General features: G+C 46.6%; 15 non-coding genes across 15 annotated transcripts; all 15 read left to right on the top strand.

Annotated features, from left to right (window-relative positions):
- Positions 1–1,344: 1,344 nt before the first annotated feature.
- TRNAA-CGC (transfer RNA alanine (anticodon CGC)) lies at positions 1,345–1,416 on the top strand. The gene has a single exon. It is a non-coding gene; the product is annotated as a tRNA-Ala (tRNA).
- A 2,056-nt stretch (positions 1,417–3,472) lies between these two features.
- TRNAA-UGC (transfer RNA alanine (anticodon UGC)) lies at positions 3,473–3,544 on the top strand. The gene has a single exon. It is a non-coding gene; the product is annotated as a tRNA-Ala (tRNA).
- Positions 3,545–3,808: 264 nt separating this feature from the next.
- Positions 3,809–3,880, top strand: TRNAA-CGC (transfer RNA alanine (anticodon CGC)). The gene has a single exon. It is a non-coding gene; the product is annotated as a tRNA-Ala (tRNA).
- A 2,390-nt stretch (positions 3,881–6,270) lies between these two features.
- TRNAA-CGC (transfer RNA alanine (anticodon CGC)) lies at positions 6,271–6,342 on the top strand. Its single transcript has one exon. It is a non-coding gene; the product is annotated as a tRNA-Ala (tRNA).
- Positions 6,343–8,760: 2,418 nt separating this feature from the next.
- TRNAA-CGC (transfer RNA alanine (anticodon CGC)) lies at positions 8,761–8,832 on the top strand. Its single transcript has one exon. It is a non-coding gene; the product is annotated as a tRNA-Ala (tRNA).
- A 2,058-nt stretch (positions 8,833–10,890) lies between these two features.
- Positions 10,891–10,962, top strand: TRNAA-UGC (transfer RNA alanine (anticodon UGC)). The gene has a single exon. It is a non-coding gene; the product is annotated as a tRNA-Ala (tRNA).
- Positions 10,963–11,226: 264 nt separating this feature from the next.
- On the top strand, positions 11,227–11,298 carry TRNAA-CGC (transfer RNA alanine (anticodon CGC)). The gene has a single exon. It is a non-coding gene; the product is annotated as a tRNA-Ala (tRNA).
- Positions 11,299–13,688: 2,390 nt separating this feature from the next.
- Positions 13,689–13,760, top strand: TRNAA-CGC (transfer RNA alanine (anticodon CGC)). The gene has a single exon. It is a non-coding gene; the product is annotated as a tRNA-Ala (tRNA).
- A 2,056-nt stretch (positions 13,761–15,816) lies between these two features.
- On the top strand, positions 15,817–15,888 carry TRNAA-UGC (transfer RNA alanine (anticodon UGC)). The gene has a single exon. It is a non-coding gene; the product is annotated as a tRNA-Ala (tRNA).
- A 264-nt stretch (positions 15,889–16,152) lies between these two features.
- Positions 16,153–16,224, top strand: TRNAA-CGC (transfer RNA alanine (anticodon CGC)). Its single transcript has one exon. It is a non-coding gene; the product is annotated as a tRNA-Ala (tRNA).
- A 2,058-nt stretch (positions 16,225–18,282) lies between these two features.
- TRNAA-UGC (transfer RNA alanine (anticodon UGC)) lies at positions 18,283–18,354 on the top strand. Its single transcript has one exon. It is a non-coding gene; the product is annotated as a tRNA-Ala (tRNA).
- Positions 18,355–18,618: 264 nt separating this feature from the next.
- TRNAA-CGC (transfer RNA alanine (anticodon CGC)) lies at positions 18,619–18,690 on the top strand. The gene has a single exon. It is a non-coding gene; the product is annotated as a tRNA-Ala (tRNA).
- Positions 18,691–21,080: 2,390 nt separating this feature from the next.
- Positions 21,081–21,152, top strand: TRNAA-CGC (transfer RNA alanine (anticodon CGC)). The gene has a single exon. It is a non-coding gene; the product is annotated as a tRNA-Ala (tRNA).
- Positions 21,153–23,206: 2,054 nt separating this feature from the next.
- On the top strand, positions 23,207–23,278 carry TRNAA-UGC (transfer RNA alanine (anticodon UGC)). Its single transcript has one exon. It is a non-coding gene; the product is annotated as a tRNA-Ala (tRNA).
- Positions 23,279–23,542: 264 nt separating this feature from the next.
- TRNAA-CGC (transfer RNA alanine (anticodon CGC)) lies at positions 23,543–23,614 on the top strand. Its single transcript has one exon. It is a non-coding gene; the product is annotated as a tRNA-Ala (tRNA).
- Positions 23,615–24,181: the final 567 nt, after the last annotated feature.

The following is a 24,181-nucleotide window of genomic DNA, read 5'->3' as shown; positions in this document are numbered from 1 at the left end:
ACCGGTCCCCCTGCTAGGCAGTGGTATCATTCTGAGGTGCTGTGCACGCTCACCAACTATCACCCCCTCTGACCTTTCCCACCGCAGAACACCCTGAATGCATTCAGCGGGTTATGCTTCATTCTAGGGCTGCAATGGATCGCCTAGTGGCAAAACCAATGGAAGCACCATTGACCTTCCGCAGAATTCCACTGCTTGTCTGCCTAGAGAAGCGACATCTGCCGAGTGTGCTAGGGACACTCATGACGGCAGAGCTATAGAGTGGTGGGTCCACGTTGCTTTCCACTAGCCAGCAAATACAGAAGGACATCCGAAAGAGGTGTCAGTCTATCTAGCAACATTTGTGGGCTTTCGGCTGGAGGAATTCCTGCGCGAAATGGTGCTATCTCATTTTTGGTGTTTGAAGACATACATATATATATATATATATATTTATTTATTTTTTCTCCATAACTACACTTCTCAAATCTGGGGCATCTATCCGAGATGGCCGTGTCACATTATGTGATGTCTCAGGCACCAACGTGATGAGATCGACCTGGCGCTTTAACTTTGTCATTGTAAGTAGTAAGATGTAATTTGGCAGTTGTCATGTTTTTTCATATGCACTACTGCAAACCCCTTTCCTTACTTAGCCCACTCCCTCCTGAAGCTTTTAGGTGTGATGAGGAAGTGTCCTCTCAGCGGGGATGTAGCTCAGTTGTAGAGCGCATGCTTTGCATGTATGAGGACCCGGGGCATTTCCACTTGTTTCTCTTTTTGACTGTCAAATGATCTCTATCCACTAGATGGCCCTTTGAGCACAGTAATCCTGTGGTGGAAATCTTCCCCTGGAAGTCATCTCTTATGGAGAAGCAAAATGCACACTGCTTCAGTGTGACCATGTGGTTTTCCATTCTTGCTCCAGTTTTCCCTGCTCTTTTGCTACTGCTTCACTCGGCAGAATGTTTTGACCAGAAGAGTTCTCCCTGAAAATTATGTCTGCAGGACAGACACACTGCATACCGAGGGGATGTAGCTCAGTGGTAGAGCACTTGTTTTGCATGTATGAGGCCCCGGGTCCAATCCCTGGCATCTCCAATTGTTTCCCTTTTTTTGACTGTCATATGGTCTCTGTCCACTAGATGGCTCTTTGAGCACGGTAATCCTCTGGTGGAATACTTCCCCTGGAAGTCATCTCTTATGGAGAAGCATAATGCACACTGCTTCAGTGTGACCATGTGCTTTTCCAGTCTTGCTCCCGTTTTCCCTGGTCTTTTGCTAGTGCTTCAGTTGGCAGCATACTTTGACCGGAAGAATTCTCCCAGGAAAAGATGTCTGCAGGACAGACTCACCGCACACCAAGGGGATGTAGCTCAGTGGTAGAGCGCATGCTTCGCATGTATGAGGTCCCGGGTTCAATCCCCGGCATCTCCATTTGCATAAACTTCAGTGTGATTTTGTCCCGGTTATTTTGTATTTCACACTGCAACTCGGGCCATGATTATAGGATCATCGACATTCATATCTATTTGTCTGAGAAAACGCTGGTGCCCGTATCGCAAACCTGCCTGTAATATATCAGTGAGGTTTGCGTCCCTGCCAGTGTCAACATCCTGTATGCCTTCACAATCACTACAAATAGAAATGCACAGAGAGTACCATCACACCACAGTTTTAACTGTGCAGAATCGTGAAAGGATTGGCATTGCCTTGCGTTTCTTTTCAGTCGATTGTTTTGGTTCCGAATGTATAGCTCCACCATTGTACCTTTGTAGCATATGATGGCTAGCTTTAAAAATAATTTGTTTTCACTGGATGTGGCCACAGATGTACCTCTGTTGTCAACCTAAGTTGATCAGGTTCTGTAACTTGTTAGTTTTGAGCTGGAATATCCTACCAGCTCTGCTGCTGGGGCCTATCTCCGGCTTCTAAAAGCAAAAGCCTTGAACATATTGATATTTTTCATTAGTTGATCAGGGGGATTGCAGGGGGGGGCAGCTTTTCTGCATGTTTCTATGGACAACCAGAAACAGGTGGCTCTAAAATGAAGTCCGCCATTTGGAAACTCCAATTCGACAGTTACCATCAGTTCTGGGCGCTGTTAGTCCCAAGCAGCCAGCCAGCATCTGGTAGATTTCATAGGTCCTTGCTGGCAGCGGGGATGTAACTCAGTGGTAGAGCACCTGCTTTGGAAGTATGAGGCCACAGGTTCGATCCCCGGCATCTCCATATGATATGTTTCTTCAAGTGTGGGCTTTTTCCTGTACATGGGAATTAGGATGATGTGGTCTTTTGCCATACTAAATCCTGTTGCTGAACGTCTTCTCTTTGGAGCCGATGATTGTGGACATGCACGGTGCACCATGCTTCAGTGTGATGTCTGCTTTTTTCATTGGAAGCCTGTTAGCCTGATCTCTTACCGGGATGACACAAAGCAGACTCGTTCAGACAGAGGGGCATTGGCTGAGAATAGTGTCTCCACCGGTCCCCCTGCTAGGCAGTGGTATCATTCTGAGGTGCTGTGCACGCTCACCAACTATCACCCCCTCTGACCTTTCCCACCGCAGAACACCCTGAATGCATTCAGCGGGTTATGCTTCATTCTAGGGCTGCAATGGATCGCCTAGTGGCAAAACCAATGGAAGCACCATTGACCTTCCGCAGAATTCCACTGCTTGTCTGCCTAGAGAAGCGACATCTGCCGAGTGTGCTAGGGACACTCATGACGGCAGAGCTATAGAGTGGTGGGTCCACGTTGCTTTCCACTAGCCAGCAAATACAGAAGGACATCCGAAAGAGGTGTCAGTCTATCTAGCAACATTTGTGGGCTTTCGGCTGGAGGAATTCCTGCGCGAAATGGTGCTATCTCATTTTTGGTGTTTGAAGACATACATATATATATATATATATATATTTATTTATTTTTTCTCCATAACTACACTTCTCAAATCTGGGGCATCTATCCGAGATGGCCGTGTCACATTATGTGATGTCTCAGGCACCAACGTGATGAGATCGACCTGGCGCTTTAACTTTGTCATTGTAAGTAGTAAGATGTAATTTGGCAGTTGTCATGTTTTTTCATATGCACTACTGCAAACCCCTTTCCTTACTTAGCCCACTCCCTCCTGAAGCTTTTAGGTGTGATGAGGAAGTGTCCTCTCAGCGGGGATGTAGCTCAGTTGTAGAGCGCATGCTTTGCATGTATGAGGACCCGGGGCATTTCCACTTGTTTCTCTTTTTGACTGTCAAATGATCTCTATCCACTAGATGGCCCTTTGAGCACAGTAATCCTGTGGTGGAAATCTTCCCCTGGAAGTCATCTCTTATGGAGAAGCAAAATGCACACTGCTTCAGTGTGACCATGTGGTTTTCCATTCTTGCTCCAGTTTTCCCTGCTCTTTTGCTAGTGCTTCACTCGGCAGAATGTTTTGACCAGAAGAGTTCTCCCTGAAAATTATGTCTGCAGGACAGACACACTGCATACCGAGGGGATGTAGCTCAGTGGTAGAGCACTTGTTTTGCATGCATGAGGCCCCGGGTCCAATCCCTGGCATCTCCAATTGTTTCCCTTTTTTTGACTGTCATATGGTCTCTGTCCACTAGATGGCTCTTTGAGCACGGTAATCCTCTGGTGGAATACTTCCCCTGGAAGTCATCTCTTATGGAGAAGCATAATGCACACTGCTTCAGTGTGACCATGTGCTTTTCCAGTCTTGCTCCCGTTTTCCCTGGTCTTTTGCTAGTGCTTCAGTTGGCAGCATACTTTGACCGGAAGAATTCTCCAAGGAAAAGATGTCTGCAGGACAGACTCACCGCACACCGAGGGGATGTAGCTCAGTGGTAGAGCGCATGCTTCGCATGTATGAGGTCCCGGGTTCAATCCCCGGCATCTCCATTTGCATAAACATCAGTGTGATTTTGTCCCGGTTATTTTGTATTTCACACTGCAACTCGGGCCATGATTATAGGATCATCGACATTCATATCTATTTGTCTGAGAAAACGCTGGTGCCCGTATCGCAAACCTGCCTGTAATATATCAGTGAGGTTTGCGTCCCTGCCAGTGTCAACATCCTGTATGCCTTCACAATCACTACAAATAGAAATGCAACGAGAGTACCATCACACCACAGTTTTAACCGTGCAGAATCGTGAAAGGATTGGCATTGCCTTGCGTTTCTTTTCAGTCGATTGTTTTGGTTCCGAATGTATAGCTCCACCATTGTACCTTTGTAGCATATGATGGCTAGCTTTAAAAATAATTTGTTTTCACTGGATGTGGCCACAGATGTACCTCTGTTGTCAACCTAAGTTGATCAGGTTCTGTAACTTGTTCGTTTTGAGCTGGAATATCCTACCAGCTCTGCTGCTGGGGCCTATCTCCGGCTTCTAAAAGCAAAAGCCTTGAACATATTGATATTTTTCATTAGTTGATCAGGGGGACTGCAGGGGGGGGCAGATTTTCTGCATGTTTCTATGGACAACCAGAAACAGGTGGCTCTAAAATGAAGTCCGCCATTTGGAAACTCCAATTCGACAGTTACCATCAGTTCTGGGCGCTGTTAGTCCCAAGCAGCCAGCCAGCATCTGGTAGATTTCATAGGTCCTTGCTGGCAGCGGGGATGTAACTCAGTGGTGGAGCACCTGCTTTGGAAGTATGAGGCCACAGGTTCGATCCCCGGCATCTCCATATGATATGTTTCTTCAAGTGTGGGCTTTTTCCTGTACATGGGAATTAGGATGATGTGGTCTTTTGCCATACTAAATCCTGTTGCTGAACGTCTTCTCTTTGGAGCCGATGATTGTGGACATGCACGGTGCACCATGCTTCAGTGTGATGTCTGCTTTTTTCATTGGAAGCCTGTTAGCCTGATCTCTTACCGGGATGACACAAAGCAGACTCATTCAGACAGAGGGGCATTGGCTGAGAATAGTGTCTCCACCGGTCCCCCTGCTAGGCAGTGGTATCATTCTGAGGTGCTGTGCACGCTCACCAACTATCACCCCCTCTGACCTTTCCCACCGCAGAACACCCTGAATGCATTCAGCGGGTTATGCTTCATTCTAGGGCTGCAATGGATCGCCTAGTGGCAAAACCAATGGAAGCACCATTGACCTTCCGCAGAATTCCACTGCTTGTCTGCCTAGAGAAGCGACATCTGCCGAGTGTGCTAGGGACACTCATGACGGCAGAGCTATAGAGTGGTGGGTCCACGTTGCTTTCCACTAGCCAGCAAATACAGAAGGACATCCGAAAGAGGTGTCAGTCTATCTAGCAACATTTGTGGGCTTTCGGCTGGAGGAATTCCTGCGCGAAATGGTGCTATCTCATTTTTGGTGTTTGAAGACATACATATATATATATATATATATTTATTTATTTTTTCTCCATAACTACACTTCTCAAATCTGGGGCATCTATCCGAGATGGCCGTGTCACATTATGTGATGTCTCAGGCACCAACGTGATGAGATCGACCTGGCGCTTTAACTTTGTCATTGTAAGTAGTAAGATGTAATTTGGCAGTTGTCATGTTTTTTCATATGCACTACTGCAAACCCCTTTCCTTACTTAGCCCACTCCCTCCTGAAGCTTTTAGGTGTGATGAGGAAGTGTCCTCTCAGCGGGGATGTAGCTCAGTTGTAGAGCGCATGCTTTGCATGTATGAGGACCCGGGGCATTTCCACTTGTTTCTCTTTTTGACTGTCAAATGATCTCTATCCACTAGATGGCCCTTTGAGCACAGTAATCCTGTGGTGGAAATCTTCCCCTGGAAGTCATCTCTTCTGGAGAAGCAAAATGCACACTGCTTCAGTGTGACCATGTGGTTTTCCATTCTTGCTCTAGTTTTCCCTGCTCTTTTGCTAGTGCTTCACTCGGCAGAATGTTTTGACCAGAAGAGTTCTCCCTGAAAATTATGTCTGCAGGACAGACACACTGCATACCGAGGGGATGTAGCTCAGTGGTAGAGCACTTGTTTTGCATGTATGAGGCCCCGGGTCCAATCCCTGGCATCTCCAATTGTTTCCCTTTTTTTGACTGTCATATGGTCTCTGTCCACTAGATGGCTCTTTGAGCACGGTAATCCTCTGGTGGAATACTTCCCCTGGAAGTCATCTCTTATGGAGAAGCATAATGCACACTGCTTCAGTGTGACCATGTGCTTTTCCAGTCTTGCTCCCGTTTTCCCTGGTCTTTTGCTAGTGCTTCAGTTGGCAGCATACTTTGACCGGAAGAATTCTCCCAGGAAAAGATGTCTGCAGGACAGACTCACGGCACACCAAGGGGATGTAGCTCAGTGGTAGAGCGCATGCTTCGCATGTATGAGGTCCCGGGTTCAATCCCCGGCACCTCCATTTGCATAAACTTCAGTGTGATTTTGTCCCGGTTATTTTGTATTTCACACTGCAACTCGGGCCATGATTATAGGATCATCGACATTCATATCTATTTGTCTGAGAAAACGCTGGTGCCCGTATCGCAAACCTGCCTGTAATATATCAGTGAGGTTTGCGTCCCTGCCAGTGTCAACATCCTGTATGCCTTCACAATCACTACAAATAGAAATCCACAGAGAGTACCATCACACCACAGTTTTAACTGTGCAGAATCGTGAAAGGATTGGCATTGCCTTGCGTTTCTTTTCAGTCGATTGTTTTGGTTCCGAATGTATAGCTCCACCATTGTACCTTTGTGGCATATGATGGCTAGCTTTAAAAATAATTTGTTTTCACTGGATGTGGCCACAGATGTACCTCTGTTGTCAACCTAAGTTGATCAGGTTCTGTAACTTGTTAGTTTTGAGCTGGAATATCCTACCAGCTCTGCTGCTGGGGCCTATCTCCGGCTTCTAAAAGCAAAAGCCTTGAACATATTGATATTTTTCATTAGTTGATCAGGGGGATTGCAGGGGGGGGCAGCTTTTCTGCATGTTTCTATGGACAACCAGAAACAGGTGGCTCTAAAATGAAGTCCGCCATTTGGAAACTCCAATTCGACAGTAACCATCAGTTCTGGGCGCTGTTAGTCCCAAGCAGCCAGCCAGCATCTGGTAGATTTCATAGGTCCTTGCTGGCAGCGGGGATGTAACTCAGTGGTAGAGCACCTGCTTTGGAAGTATGAGGCCACAGGTTCGATCCCCGGCATCTCCATATGATATGTTTCTTCAAGTGTGGGCTTTTTCCTGTACATGGGAATTAGGATGATGTGGTCTTTTGCCATACTAAATCCTGTTGCTGAACGTCTTCTCTTTGGAGCCGATGATTGTGGACATGCACGGTGCACCATCCTTCAGTGTGGTGTCTGCTTTTTTCATTGGAAGCCTGTTAGCCTGATCTCTTACCGGGATGACACAAAGCAGACTCGTTCAGACAGAGGGGCATTGGCTGAGAATAGTGTCTCCACCGGTCCCCCTGCTAGGCAGTGGTATCATTCTGAGGTGCTGTGCACGCTCACCAACTATCACCCCCTCTGACCTTTCCCACCGCAGAACACCCTGAATGCATTCAGCGGGTTATGCTTCATTCTAGGGCTGCAATGGATCGCCTAGTGGCAAAACCAATGGAAGCACCATTGACCTTCCGCAGAATTCCACTGCTTGTCTGCCTAGAGAAGCGACATCTGCCGAGTGTGCTAGGGACACTCATGACGGCAGAGCTATAGAGTGGTGGGTCCACGTTGCTTTCCACTAGCCAGCAAATACAGAAGGACATCCGAAAGAGGTGTCAGTCTATCTAGCAACATTTGTGGGCTTTCGGCTGGAGGAATTCCTGCGCGAAATGGTGCTATCTCATTTTTGGTGTTTGAAGACATACATATATATATATATATATATATATATATATATATATATATATATATATTTATTTATTTTTTCTCCATAACTACACTTCTCAAATCTGGGGCATCTATCCGAGATGGCCGTGTCACATTATGTGATGTCTCAGGCACCAACGTGATGAGATCGACCTGGCGCTTTAACTTTGTCATTGTAAGTAGTAAGATGTAATTTGGCAGTTGTCATGTTTTTTCATATGCACTACTGCAAACCCCTTTCCTTACTTAGCCCACTCCCTCCTGAAGCTTTTAGGTGTGATGAGGAAGTGTCCTCTCAGCGGGGATGTAGCTCAGTTGTAGAGCGCATGCTTTGCATGTATGAGGACCCGGGGCATTTCCACTTGTTTCTCTTTTTGACTGTCAAATGATCTCTATCCACTAGATGGCCCTTTGAGCACAGTAATCCTGTGGTGGAAATCTTCCCCTGGAAGTCATCTCTTATGGAGAAGCAAAATGCACACTGCTTCAGTGTGACCATGTGGTTTTCCATTCTTGCTCCAGTTTTCCCTGCTCTTTTGCTACTGCTTCACTCGGCAGAATGTTTTGACCAGAAGAGTTCTCCCTGAAAATTATGTCTGCGGGACAGACACACTGCATACCGAGGGGATGTAGCTCAGTGGTAGAGCACTTGTTTTGCATGTATGAGGCCCCGGGTCCAATCCCTGGCATCTCCAATTGTTTCCCTTTTTTTGACTGTCATATGGTCTCTGTCCACTAGATGGCTCTTTGAGCACGGTAATCCTCTGGTGGAATACTTCCCCTGGAAGTCATCTCTTATGGAGAAGCATAATGCACACTGCTTCAGTGTGACCATGTGCTTTTCCAGTCTTGCTCCCGTTTTCCCTGGTCTTTTGCTAGTGCTTCAGTTGGCAGCATACTTTGACCGGAAGAATTCTCCCAGGAAAAGATGTCTGCAGGACAGACTCACCGCATACCAAGGGGATGTAGCTCAGTGGTAGAGCGCATGCTTCGCATGTATGAGGTCCCGGGTTCAATCCCCGGCATCTCCATTTGCATAAACTTCAGTGTGATTTTGTCCCGGTTATTTTGTATTTCACACTGCAACTCGGGCCATGATTATAGGATCATCGACATTCATATCTATTTGTCTGAGAAAACGCTGGTGCCCGTATCGCAAACCTGCCTGTAATATATCAGTGAGGTTTGCGTCCCTGCCAGTGTCAACATCCTGTATGCCTTCACAATCACTACAAATAGAAATGCACAGAGAGTACCATCACACCACAGTTTTAACTGTGCAGAATCGTGAAAGGATTGGCATTGCCTTGCGTTTCTTTTCAGTCGATTGTTTTGGTTCCGAATGTATAGCTCCACCATTGTACCTTTGTAGCATATGATGGCTAGCTTTAAAAATAATTTGTTTTCACTGGATGTGGCCACAGATGTACCTCTGTTGTCAACCTAAGTTGATCAGGTTCTGTAACTTGTTAGTTTTGAGCTGGAATATCCTACCAGCTCTGCTGCTGGGGCCTATCTCCGGCTTCTAAAAGCAAAAGCCTTGAACATATTGATATTTTTCATTAGTTGATCAGGGGGATTGCAGGGGGGGGCAGCTTTTCTGCATGTTTCTATGGACAACCAGAAACAGGTGGCTCTAAAATGAAGTCCGCCATTTGGAAACTCCAATTCGACAGTTACCATCAGTTCTGGGCGCTGTTAGTCCCAAGCAGCCAGCCAGCATCTGGTACATTTCATAGGTCCTTGCTGGCAGCGGGGATGTAACTCAGTGGTAGAGCACCTGCTTTGGAAGTATGAGGCCACAGGTTCGATCCCCGGCATCTCCATATGATATGTTTCTTCAAGTGTGGGCTTTTTCCTGTACATGGGAATTAGGATGATGTGGTCTTTTGCCATACTAAATCCTGTTGCTGAACGTCTTCTCTTTGGAGCCGATGATTGTGGACATGCACGGTGCACCATGCTTCAGTGTGATGTCTGCTTTTTTCATTGGAAGCCTGTTAGCCTGATCTCTTACCGGGATGACACAAAGCAGACTCGTTCAGACAGAGGGGCATTGGCTGAGAATAGTGTCTCCACCGGTCCCCCTGCTAGGCAGTGGTATCATTCTGAGGTGCTGTGCACGCTCACCAACTATCACCCCCTCTGACCTTTCCCACCGCAGAACACCCTGAATGCATTCAGCGGGTTATGCTTCATTCTAGGGCTGCAATGGATCGCCTAGTGGCAAAACCAATGGAAGCACCATTGACCTTCCGCAGAATTCCACTGCTTGTCTGCCTAGAGAAGCGACATCTGCCGAGTGTGCTAGGGACACTCATGACGGCAGAGCTATAGAGTGGTGGGTCCACGTTGCTTTCCACTAGCCAGCAAATACAGAAGGACATCCGAAAGAGGTGTCAGTCTATCTAGCAACATTTGTGGGCTTTCGGCTGGAGGAATTCCTGCGCGAAATGGTGCTATCTCATTTTTGGTGTTTGAAGACATACATATATATATATATATATATATATTTATTTATTTTTTCTCCATAACTACACTTCTCAAATCTGGGGCATCTATCCGAGATGGCCGTGTCACATTATGTGATGTCTCAGGCACCAACGTGATGAGATCGACCTGGCGCTTTAACTTTGTCATTGTAAGTAGTAAGATGTAATTTGGCAGTTGTCATGTTTTTTCATATGCACTACTGCAAACCCCTTTCCTTACTTAGCCCACTCCCTCCTGAAGCTTTTAGGTGTGATGAGGAAGTGTCCTCTCAGCGGGGATGTAGCTCAGTTGTAGAGCGCATGCTTTGCATGTATGAGGACCCGGGGCATTTCCACTTGTTTCTCTTTTTGACTGTCAAATGATCTCTATCCACTAGATGGCCCTTTGAGCACAGTAATCCTGTGGTGGAAATCTTCCCCTGGAAGTCATCTCTTATGGAGAAGCAAAATGCACACTGCTTCAGTGTGACCATGTGGTTTTCCATTCTTGCTCCAGTTTTCCCTGCTCTTTTGCTAGTGCTTCACTCGGCAGAATGTTTTGACCAGAAGAGTTCTCCCTGAAAATTATGTCTGCAGGACAGACACACTGCATACCGAGGGGATGTAGCTCAGTGGTAGAGCACTTGTTTTGCATGCATGAGGCCCCGGGTCCAATCCCTGGCATCTCCAATTGTTTCCCTTTTTTTGACTGTCATATGGTCTCTGTCCACTAGATGGCTCTTTGAGCACGGTAATCCTCTGGTGGAATACTTCCCCTGGAAGTCATCTCTTATGGAGAAGCATAATGCACACTGCTTCAGTGTGACCATGTGCTTTTCCAGTCTTGCTCCCGTTTTCCCTGGTCTTTTGCTAGTGCTTCAGTTGGCAGCATACTTTGACCGGAAGAATTCTCCAAGGAAAAGATGTCTGCAGGACAGACTCACCGCACACCGAGGGGATGTAGCTCAGTGGTAGAGCGCATGCTTCGCATGTATGAGGTCCCGGGTTCAATCCCCGGCATCTCCATTTGCATAAACATCAGTGTGATTTTGTCCCGGTTATTTTGTATTTCACACTGCAACTCGGGCCATGATTATAGGATCATCGACATTCATATCTATTTGTCTGAGAAAACGCTGGTGCCCGTATCGCAAACCTGCCTGTAATATATCAGTGAGGTTTGCGTCCCTGCCAGTGTCAACATCCTGTATGCCTTCACAATCACTACAAATAGAAATGCAACGAGAGTACCATCACACCACAGTTTTAACCGTGCAGAATCGTGAAAGGATTGGCATTGCCTTGCGTTTCTTTTCAGTCGATTGTTTTGGTTCCGAATGTATAGCTCCACCATTGTACCTTTGTAGCATATGATGGCTAGCTTTAAAAATAATTTGTTTTCACTGGATGTGGCCACAGATGTACCTCTGTTGTCAACCTAAGTTGATCAGGTTCTGTAACTTGTTCGTTTTGAGCTGGAATATCCTACCAGCTCTGCTGCTGGGGCCTATCTCCGGCTTCTAAAAGCAAAAGCCTTGAACATATTGATATTTTTCATTAGTTGATCAGGGGGACTGCAGGGGGGGGCAGATTTTCTGCATGTTTCTATGGACAACCAGAAACAGGTGGCTCTAAAATGAAGTCCGCCATTTGGAAACTCCAATTCGACAGTTACCATCAGTTCTGGGCGCTGTTAGTCCCAAGCAGCCAGCCAGCATCTGGTAGATTTCATAGGTCCTTGCTGGCAGCGGGGATGTAACTCAGTGGTGGAGCACCTGCTTTGGAAGTATGAGGCCACAGGTTCGATCCCCGGCATCTCCATATGATATGTTTCTTCAAGTGTGGGCTTTTTCCTGTACATGGGAATTAGGATGATGTGGTCTTTTGCCATACTAAATCCTGTTGCTGAACGTCTTCTCTTTGGAGCCGATGATTGTGGACATGCACGGTGCACCATGCTTCAGTGTGATGTCTGCTTTTTTCATTGGAAGCCTGTTAGCCTGATCTCTTACCGGGATGACACAAAGCAGACTCGTTCAGACAGAGGGGCATTGGCTGAGAATAGTGTCTCCACCGGTCCCCCTGCTAGGCAGTGGTATCATTCTGAGGTGCTGTGCACGCTCACCAACTATCACCCCCTCTGACCTTTCCCACCGCAGAACACCCTGAATGCATTCAGCGGGTTATGCTTCATTCTAGGGCTGCAATGGATCGCCTAGTGGCAAAACCAATGGAAGCACCATTGACCTTCCGCAGAATTCCACTGCTTGTCTGCCTAGAGAAGCGACATCTGCCGAGTGTGCTAGGGACACTCATGACGGCAGAGCTATAGAGTGGTGGGTCCACGTTGCTTTCCACTAGCCAGCAAATACAGAAGGACATCCGAAAGAGGTGTCAGTCTATCTAGCAACATTTGTGGGCTTTCGGCTGGAGGAATTCCTGCGCGAAATGGTGCTATCTCATTTTTGGTGTTTGAAGACATACATATATATATATATATATATTTATTTATTTTTTCTCCATAACTACACTTCTCAAATCTGGGGCATCTATCCGAGATGGCCGTGTCACATTATGTGATGTCTCAGGCACCAACGTGATGAGATCGACCTGGCGCTTTAACTTTGTCATTGTAAGTAGTAAGATGTAATTTGGCAGTTGTCATGTTTTTTCATATGCACTACTGCAAACCCCTTTCCTTACTTAGCCCACTCCCTCCTGAAGCTTTTAGGTGTGATGAGGAAGTGTCCTCTCAGCGGGGATGTAGCTCAGTTGTAGAGCGCATGCTTTGCATGTATGAGGACCCGGGGCATTTCCACTTGTTTCTCTTTTTGACTGTCAAATGATCTCTATCCACTAGATGGCCCTTTGAGCACAGTAATCCTGTGGTGGAAATCTTCCCCTGGAAGTCATCTCTTATGGAGAAGCAAAATGCACACTGCTTCAGTGTGACCATGTGGTTTTCCATTCTTGCTCCAGTTTTCCCTGCTCTTTTGCTACTGCTTCACTCGGCAGAATGTTTTGACCAGAAGAGTTCTCCCTGAAAATTATGTCTGCAGGACAGACACACTGCATACCGAGGGGATGTAGCTCAGTGGTAGAGCACTTGTTTTGCATGTATGAGGCCCCGGGTCCAATCCCTGGCATCTCCAATTGTTTCCCTTTTTTTGACTGTCATATGGTCTCTGTCCACTAGATGGCTCTTTGAGCACGGTAATCCTCTGGTGGAATACTTCCCCTGGAAGTCATCTCTTATGGAGAAGCATAATGCACACTGCTTCAGTGTGACCATGTGCTTTTCCAGTCTTGCTCCCGTTTTCCCTGGTCTTTTGCTAGTGCTTCAGTTGGCAGCATACTTTGACCGGAAGAATTCTCCCAGGAAAAGATGTCTGCAGGACAGACTCACCGCACACCAAGGGGATGTAGCTCAGTGGTAGAGCGCATGCTTCGCATGTATGAGGTCCCGGGTTCAATCCCCGGCATCTCCATTTGCATAAACTTCAGTGTGATTTTGTCCCGGTTATTTTGTATTTCACACTGCAACTCGGGCCATGATTATAGGATCATCGACATTCATATCTATTTGTCTGAGAAAACGCTGGTGCCCGTATCGCAAACCTGCCTGTAATATATCAGTGAGGTTTGCGTCCCTGCCAGTGTCAACATCCTGTATGCCTTCACAATCACTACAAATAGAAATGCACAGAGAGTACCATCACACCACAGTTTTAACTGTGCAGAATCGTGAAAGGATTGGCATTGCCTTGCGTTTCTTTTCAGTCGATTGTTTTGGTTCCGAATGTATAGCTCCACCATTGTACCTTTGTAGCATATGATGGCTAGCTTTAAAAATAATTTGTTTTCACTGGATGTGGCCACAGATGTACCTCTGTTGTCAACCTAAGTTGATCAGGTTCTGTAACTTGTTAGTTTTGAGCTGGAATATCCTACCAGCTCTGCTGCTGGGGCCTATCTCCGGCTTCTAAAAGCAAAAGCCTTGAACATATTGATATTTTTCATTAGTTGATCAGGGGGATTGCAGGGGGGGGCAGCTTTTCTGCATGTTTCTATGGACAACCAGAAACAGGTGGCTCTAAAATGAAGTCCGCCATTTGGAAACTCCAATTCGACAGTTACCATCAGTTCTGGGCGCTGTTAGTCCCAAGCAGCCAGCCAGCATCTGGTAGATTTCATAGGTCCTTGCTGGCAGCGGGGATGTAACTCAGTGGTAGAGCACCTGCTTTGGAAGTATGAGGCCACAGGTTCGATCCCCGGCATCTCCATATGATATGTTTCTTCAAGTGTGGGCTTTTTCCTGTACATGGGAATTAGGATGATGTGGTCTTTTGCCATACTAAATCCTGTTGCTGAACGTCTTCTCTTTGGAGCCGATGATTGTGGACATGCACGGTGCACCATGCTTCAGTGTGATGTCTGCTTTTTTCATTGGAAGCCTGTTAGCCTGATCTCTTACCGGGATGACACAAAGCAGACTCGTTCAGACAGAGGGGCATTGGCTGAGAATAGTGTCTCCACCGGTCCCCCTGCTAGGCAGTGGTATCATTCTGAGGTGCTGTGCACGCTCACCAACTATCACCCCCTCTGACCTTTCCCACCGCAGAACACCCTGAATGCATTCAGCGGGTTATGCTTCATTCTAGGGCTGCAATGGATCGCCTAGTGGCAAAACCAATGGAAGCACCATTGACCTTCCGCAGAATTCCACTGCTTGTCTGCCTAGAGAAGCGACATCTGCCGAGTGTGCTAGGGACACTCATGACGGCAGAGCTATAGAGTGGTGGGTCCACGTTGCTTTCCACTAGCCAGCAAATACAGAAGGACATCCGAAAGAGGTGTCAGTCTATCTAGCAACATTTGTGGGCTTTCGGCTGGAGGAATTCCTGCGCGAAATGGTGCTATCTCATTTTTGGTGTTTGAAGACATACATATATATATATATATATATATTTATTTATTTTTTCTCCATAACTACACTTCTCAAATCTGGGGCATCTATCCGAGATGGCCGTGTCACATTATGTGATGTCTCAGGCACCAACGTGATGAGATCGACCTGGCGCTTTAACTTTGTCATTGTAAGTAGTAAGATGTAATTTGGCAGTTGTCATGTTTTTTCATATGCACTACTGCAAACCCCTTTCCTTACTTAGCCCACTCCCTCCTGAAGCTTTTAGGTGTGATGAGGAAGTGTCCTCTCAGCGGGGATGTAGCTCAGTTGTAGAGCGCATGCTTTGCATGTATGAGGACCCGGGGCATTTCCACTTGTTTCTCTTTTTGACTGTCAAATGATCTCTATCCACTAGATGGCCCTTTGAGCACAGTAATCCTGTGGTGGAAATCTTCCCCTGGAAGTCATCTCTTATGGAGAAGCAAAATGCACACTGCTTCAGTGTGACCATGTGGTTTTCCATTCTTGCTCCAGTTTTCCCTGCTCTTTTGCTACTGCTTCACTCGGCAGAATGTTTTGACCAGAAGAGTTCTCCCTGAAAATTATGTCTGCAGGACAGACACACTGCATACCGAGGGGATGTAGCTCAGTGGTAGAGCACTTGTTTTGCATGCATGAGGCCCCGGGTCCAATCCCTGGCATCTCCAATTGTTTCCCTTTTTTTGACTGTCATATGGTCTCTGTCCACTAGATGGCTCTTTGAGCACGGTAATCCTCTGGTGGAATACTTCCCCTGGAAGTCATCTCTTATGGAGAAGCATAATGCACACTGCTTCAGTGTGACCATGTGCTTTTCCAGTCTTGCTCCCGTTTTCCCTGGTCTTTTGCTAGTGCTTCAGTTGGCAGCATACTTTGACCAGAAGAATTCTCCAAGGAAAAGATGTCTGCAGGACAGACTCACCGCACACCGAGGGGATGTAGCTCAGTGGTAGAGCGCATGCTTCGCATGTATGAGGTCCCGGGTTCAATCCCCGGCATCTCCATTTGCATAAACATCAGTGTGATTTTGTCCCGGTTATTTTGTATTTCACACTGCAACTCGGGCCATGATTATAGGATCATCGACATTCATATCTATTTGTCTGAGAAAACGCTGGTGCCCGTATCGCAAACCTGCCTGTAATATATCAGTGAGGTTTGCGTCCCTGCCAGTGTCAACATCCTGTATGCCTTCACAATCACTACAAATAGAAATGCAACGAGAGTACCATCACACCACAGTTTTAACCGTGCAGAATCGTGAAAGGATTGGCATTGCCTTGCGTTTCTTTTCAGTCGATTGTTTTGGTTCCGAATGTATAGCTCCACCATTGTACCTTTGTAGCATATGATGGCTAGCTTTAAAAATAATTTGTTTTCACTGGATGTGGCCACAGATGTACCTCTGTTGTCAACCTAAGTTGATCAGGTTCTGTAACTTGTTCGTTTTGAGCTGGAATATCCTACCAGCTCTGCTGCTGGGGCCTATCTCCGGCTTCTAAAAGCAAAAGCCTTGAACATATTGATATTTTTCATTAGTTGATCAGGGGGACTGCAGGGGGGGGCAGATTTTCTGCATGTTTCTATGGACAACCAGAAACAGGTGGCTCTAAAATGAAGTCCGCCATTTGGAAACTCCAATTCGACAGTTACCATCAGTTCTGGGCGCTGTTAGTCCCAAGCAGCCAGCCAGCATCTGGTAGATTTCATAGGTCCTTGCTGGCAGCGGGGATGTAACTCAGTGGTGGAGCACCTGCTTTGGAAGTATGAGGCCACAGGTTCGATCCCCGGCATCTCCATATGATATGTTTCTTCAAGTGTGGGCTTTTTCCTGTACATGGGAATTAGGATGATGTGGTCTTTTGCCATACTAAATCCTGTTGCTGAACGTCTTCTCTTTGGAGCCGATGATTGTGGACATGCACGGTGCACCATGCTTCAGTGTGATGTCTGCTTTTTTCATTGGAAGCCTGTTAGCCTGATCTCTTACCGGGATGACACAAAGCAGACTCATTCAGACAGAGGGGCATTGGCTGAGAATAGTGTCTCCACCGGTCCCCCTGCTAGGCAGTGGTATCATTCTGAGGTGCTGTGCACGCTCACCAACTATCACCCCCTCTGACCTTTCCCACCGCAGAACACCCTGAATGCATTCAGCGGGTTATGCTTCATTCTAGGGCTGCAATGGATCGCCTAGTGGCAAAACCAATGGAAGCACCATTGACCTTCCGCAGAATTCCACTGCTTGTCTGCCTAGAGAAGCGACATCTGCCGAGTGTGCTAGGGACACTCATGACGGCAGAGCTATAGAGTGGTGGGTCCACGTTGCTTTCCACTAGCCAGCAAATACAGAAGGACATCCGAAAGAGGTGTCAGTCTATCTAGCAACATTTGTGGGCTTTCGGCTGGAGGAATTCCTGCGCGAAATGGTGCTATCTCATTTTTGGTGTTTGAAGACATACATATATATATATATATATATATATTTATTTATTTTTTCTCCATAACTACACTTCTCAAATCTGGGGCATCTATCCGAGATGGCCGTGTCACATTATGTGATGTCTCAGGCACCAACGTGATGAGATCGACCTGGCGCTTTAACTTTGTCATTGTAAGTAGTAAGATGTAATTTGGCAGTTGTCATGTTTTTTCATATGCACTACTGCAAACCCCTTTCCTTACTTAGCCCACTCCCTCCTGAAGCTTTTAGGTGTGATGAGGAAGTGTCCTCTCAGCGGGGATGTAGCTCAGTTGTAGAGCGCATGCTTTGCATGTATGAGGACCCGGGGCATTTCCACTTGTTTCTCTTTTTGACTGTCAAATGATCTCTATCCACTAGATGGCCCTTTGAGCACAGTAATCCTGTGGTGGAAATCTTCCCCTGGAAGTCATCTCTTATGGAGAAGCAAAATGCACACTGCTTCAGTGTGACCATGTGGTTTTCCATTCTTGCTCCAGTTTTCCCTGCTCTTTTGCTAGTGCTTCACTCGGCAGAATGTTTTGACCAGAAGAGTTCTCCCTGAAAATTATGTCTGCAGGACAGACACACTGCATACCGAGGGGATGTAGCTCAGTGGTAGAGCACTTGTTTTGCATGCATGAGGCCCCGGGTCCAATCCCTGGCATCTCCAATTGTTTCCCTTTTTTTGACTGTCATATGGTCTCTGTCCACTAGATGGCTCTTTGAGCACGGTAATCCTCTGGTGGAATACTTCCCCTGGAAGTCATCTCTTATGGAGAAGCATAATGCACACTGCTTCAGTGTGACCATGTGCTTTTCCAGTCTTGCTCCCGTTTTCCCTGGTCTTTTGCTAGTGCTTCAGTTGGCAGCATACTTTGACCAGAAGAATTCTCCAAGGAAAAGATGTCTGCAGGACAGACTCACCGCACACCGAGTGGATGTAGCTCAGTGGTAGAGCGCATGCTTCGCATGTATGAGGTCCCGGGTTCAATCCCCGGCATCTCCATTTGCATAAACATCAGTGTGATTTTGTCCCGGTTATTTTGTATTTCACACTGCAACTCGGGCCATGATTATAGGATCATCGACATTCATATCTATTTGTCTGAGAAAACGCTGGTGCCCGTATCGCAAACCTGCCTGTAATATATCAGTGAGGTTTGCGTCCCTGCCAGTGTCAACATCCTGTATGCCTTCACAATCACTACAAATAGAAATGCAACGAGAGTACCATCACACCACAGTTTTAACCGTGCAGAATCGTGAAAGGATTGGCATTGCCTTGCGTTTCTTTTCAGTCGATTGTTTTGGTTCCGAATGTATAGCTCCACCATTGTACCTTTGTAGCATATGATGGCTAGCTTTAAAAATAATTTGTTTTCACTGGATGTGGCCACAGATGTACCTCTGTTGTCAACCTAAGTTGATCAGGTTCTGTAACTTGTTCGTTTTGAGCTGGAATATCCTACCAGCTCTGCTGCTGGGGCCTATCTCCGGCTTCTAAAAGCAAAAGCCTTGAACATATTGATATTTTTCATTAGTTGATCAGGGGGACTGCAGGGGGGGGCAGATTTTCTGCATGTTTCTATGGACAACCAGAAACAGGTGGCTCTAAAATGAAGTCCGCCATTTGGAAACTCCAATTCGACAGTTACCATCAGTTCTGGGCGCTGTTAGTCCCAAGCAGCCAGCCAGCATCTGGTAGATTTCATAGGTCCTTGCTGGCAGCGGGGATGTAACTCAGTGGTGGAGCACCTGCTTTGGAAGTATGAGGCCACAGGTTCGATCCCCGGCATCTCCATATGATATGTTTCTTCAAGTGTGGGCTTTTTCCTGTACATGGGAATTAGGATGATGTGGTCTTTTGCCATACTAAATCCTGTTGCTGAACGTCTTCTCTTTGGAGCCGATGATTGTGGACATGCACGGTGCACCATGCTTCAGTGTGATGTCTGCTTTTTTCATTGGAAGCCTGTTAGCCTGATCTCTTACCGGGATGACACAAAGCAGACTCATTCAGACAGAGGGGCATTGGCTGAGAATAGTGTCTCCACCGGTCCCCCTGCTAGGCAGTGGTATCATTCTGAGGTGCTGTGCACGCTCACCAACTATCACCCCCTCTGACCTTTCCCACCGCAGAACACCCTGAATGCATTCAGCGGGTTATGCTTCATTCTAGGGCTGCAATGGATCGCCTAGTGGCAAAACCAATGGAAGCACCATTGACCTTCCGCAGAATTCCACTGCTTGTCTGCCTAGAGAAGCGACATCTGCCGAGTGTGCTAGGGACACTCATGACGGCAGAGCTATAGAGTGGTGGGTCCACGTTGCTTTCCACTAGCCAGCAAATACAGAAGGACATCCGAAAGAGGTGTCAGTCTATCTAGCAACATTTGTGGGCTTTCGGCTGGAGGAATTCCTGCGCGAAATGGTGCTATCTCATTTTTGGTGTTTGAAGACATACATATATATATATATATATATTTATTTATTTTTTCTCCATAACTACACTTCTCAAATCTGGGGCATCTATCCGAGATGGCCGTGTCACATTATGTGATGTCTCAGGCACCAACGTGATGAGATCGACCTGGCGCTTTAACTTTGTCATTGTAAGTAGTAAGATGTAATTTGGCAGTTGTCATGTTTTTTCATATGCACTACTGCAAACCCCTTTCCTTACTTAGCCCACTCCCTCCTGAAGCTTTTAGGTGTGATGAGGAAGTGTCCTCTCAGCGGGGATGTAGCTCAGTTGTAGAGCGCATGCTTTGCATGTATGAGGACCCGGGGCATTTCCACTTGTTTCTCTTTTTGACTGTCAAATGATCTCTATCCACTAGATGGCCCTTTGAGCACAGTAATCCTGTGGTGGAAATCTTCCCCTGGAAGTCATCTCTTATGGAGAAGCAAAATGCACACTGCTTCAGTGTGACCATGTGGTTTTCCATTCTTGCTCCAGTTTTCCCTGCTCTTTTGCTACTGCTTCACTCGGCAGAATGTTTTGACCAGAAGAGTTCTCCCTGAAAATTATGTCTGCAGGACAGACACACTGCATACCGAGGGGATGTAGCTCAGTGGTAGAGCACTTGTTTTGCATGTATGAGGCCCCGGGTCCAATCCCTGGCATCTCCAATTGTTTCCCTTTTTTTGACTGTCATATGGTCTCTGTCCACTAGATGGCTCTTTGAGCACGGTAATCCTCTGGTGGAATACTTCCCCTGGAAGTCATCTCTTATGGAGAAGCATAATGCACACTGCTTCAGTGTGACCATGTGCTTTTCCAGTCTTGCTCCCGTTTTCCCTGGTCTTTTGCTAGTGCTTCAGTTGGCAGCATACTTTGACCGGAAGAATTCTCCCAGGAAAAGATGTCTGCAGGACAGACTCACCGCACACCAAGGGGATGTAGCTCAGTGGTAGAGCGCATGCTTCGCATGTATGAGGTCCCGGGTTCAATCCCCGGCATCTCCATTTGCATAAACTTCAGTGTGATTTTGTCCCGGTTATTTTGTATTTCACACTGCAACTCGGGCCATGATTATAGGATCATCGACATTCATATCTATTTGTCTGAGAAAACGCTGGTGCCCGTATCGCAAACCTGCCTGTAATATATCAGTGAGGTTTGCGTCCCTGCCAGTGTCAACATCCTGTATGCCTTCACAATCACTACAAATAGAAATGCACAGAGAGTACCATCACACCACAGTTTTAACTGTGCAGAATCGTGAAAGGATTGGCATTGCCTTGCGTTTCTTTTCAGTCGATTGTTTTGGTTCCGAATGTATAGCTCCACCATTGTACCTTTGTAGCATATGATGGCTAGCTTTAAAAATAATTTGTTTTCACTGGATGTGGCCACAGATGTACCTCTGTTGTCAACCTAAGTTGATCAGGTTCTGTAACTTGTTAGTTTTGAGCTGGAATATCCTACCAGCTCTGCTGCTGGGGCCTATCTCCGGCTTCTAAAAGCAAAAGCCTTGAACATATTGATATTTTTCATTAGTTGATCAGGGGGATTGCAGGGGGGGGCAGCTTTTCTGCATGTTTCTATGGACAACCAGAAACAGGTGGCTCTAAAATGAAGTCCGCCATTTGGAAACTCCAATTCGACAGTTACCATCAGTTCTGGGCGCTGTTAGTCCCAAGCAGCCAGCCAGCATCTGGTAGATTTCATAGGTCCTTGCTGGCAGCGGGGATGTAACTCAGTGGTGGAGCACCTGCTTTGGAAGTATGAGGCCACAGGTTCGATCCCCGGCATCTCCATATGATATGTTTCTTCAAGTGTGGGCTTTTTCCTGTACATGGGAATTAGGATGATGTGGTCTTTTGCCATACTAAATCCTGTTGCTGAACGTCTTCTCTTTGGAGCCGATGATTGTGGACATGCACGGTGCACCATGCTTCAGTGTGATGTCTGCTTTTTTCATTGGAAGCCTGTTAGCCTGATCTCTTACCGGGATGACACAAAGCAGACTCATTCAGACAGAGGGGCATTGGCTGAGAATAGTGTCTCCACCGGTCCCCCTGCTAGGCAGTGGTATCATTCTGAGGTGCTGTGCACGCTCACCAACTATCACCCCCTCTGACCTTTCCCACCGCAGAACACCCTGAATGCATTCAGCGGGTTATGCTTCATTCTAGGGCTGCAATGGATCGCCTAGTGGCAAAACCAATGGAAGCACCATTGACCTTCCGCAGAATTCCACTGCTTGTCTGCCTAGAGAAGCGACATCTGCCGAGTGTGCTAGGGACACTCATGACGGCAGAGCTATAGAGTGGTGGGTCCACGTTGCTTTCCACTAGCCAGCAAATACAGAAGGACATCCGAAAGAGGTGTCAGTCTATCTAGCAACATTTGTGGGCTTTCGGCTGGAGGAATTCCTGCGCGAAATGGTGCTATCTCATTTTTGGTGTTTGAAGACATACATATATATATATATATATATTTATTTATTTTTTCTCCATAACTACACTTCTCAAATCTGGGGCATCTATCCGAGATGGCCGTGTCACATTATGTGATGTCTCAGGCACCAACGTGATGAGATCGACCTGGCGCTTTAACTTTGTCATTGTAAGTAGTAAGATGTAATTTGGCAGTTGTCATGTTTTTTCATATGCACTACTGCAAACCCCTTTCCTTACTTAGCCCACTCCCTCCTGAAGCTTTTAGGTGTGATGAGGAAGTGTCCTCTCAGCGGGGATGTAGCTCAGTTGTAGAGCGCATGCTTTGCATGTATGAGGACCCGGGGCATTTCCACTTGTTTCTCTTTTTGACTGTCAAATGATCTCTATCCACTAGATGGCCCTTTGAGCACAGTAATCCTGTGGTGGAAATCTTCCCCTGGAAGTCATCTCTTATGGAGAAGCAAAATGCACACTGCTTCAGTGTGACCATGTGGTTTTCCATTCTTGCTCCAGTTTTCCCTGCTCTTTTGCTACTGCTTCACTCGGCAGAATGTTTTGACCAGAAGAGTTCTCCCTGAAAATTATGTCTGCAGGACAGACACACTGCATACCGAGGGGATGTAGCTCAGTGGTAGAGCACTTGTTTTGCATGCATGAGGCCCCGGGTCCAATCCCTGGCATCTCCAATTGTTTCCCTTTTTTTGACTGTCATATGGTCTCTGTCCACTAGATGGCTCTTTGAGCACGGTAATCCTCTGGTGGAATACTTCCCCTGGAAGTCATCTCTTATGGAGAAGCATAATGCACACTGCTTCAGTGTGACCATGTGCTTTTCCAGTCTTGCTCCCGTTTTCCCTGGTCTTTTGCTAGTGCTTCAGTTGGCAGCATACTTTGACCAGAAGAATTCTCCAAGGAAAAGATGTCTGCAGGACAGACTCACCGCACACCGAGTGGATGTAGCTCAGTGGTAGAGCGCATGCTTCGCATGTATGAGGTCCCGGGTTCAATCCCCGGCATCTCCATTTGCATAAACATCAGTGTGATTTTGTCCAGGTTATTTTGTATTTCACACTGCAACTCGGGCCATGATTATAGGATCATCGACATTCATATCTATTTGTCTGAGAAAACGCTGGTGCCCGTATCGCAAACCTGCCTGTAATATATCAGTGAGGTTTGCGTCCCTGCCAGTGTCAACATCCTGTATGCCTTCACAATCACTACAAATAGAAATGCAACGAGAGTACCATCACACCACAGTTTTAACCGTGCAGAATCGTGAAAGGATTGGCATTGCCTTGCGTTTCTTTTCAGTCGATTGTTTTGGTTCCGAATGTATAGCTCCACCATTGTACCTTTGTAGCATATGATGGCTAGCTTTAAAAATAATTTGTTTTCACTGGATGTGGCCACAGATGTACCTCTGTTGTCAACCTAAGTTGATCAGGTTCTGTAACTTGTTCGTTTTGAGCTGGAATATCCTACCAGCTCTGCTGCTGGGGCCTATCTCCGGCTTCTAAAAGCAAAAGCCTTGAACATATTGATATTTTTCATTAGTTGATCAGGGGGACTGCAGGGGGGGGCAGATT

This window comes from Ambystoma mexicanum, chromosome 12 (assembly GCF_040938575.1).
Source record: "Ambystoma mexicanum isolate Mex_15411 chromosome 12, UKY_AmexF1_1, whole genome shotgun sequence".
Classification (NCBI taxonomy): Eukaryota; Metazoa; Chordata; class Amphibia; order Caudata; family Ambystomatidae; genus Ambystoma; species Ambystoma mexicanum.
The sequence above is the reverse complement of the archived record's forward strand: the minus strand, read 5'-3'. Positions and strand labels throughout refer to the sequence as shown.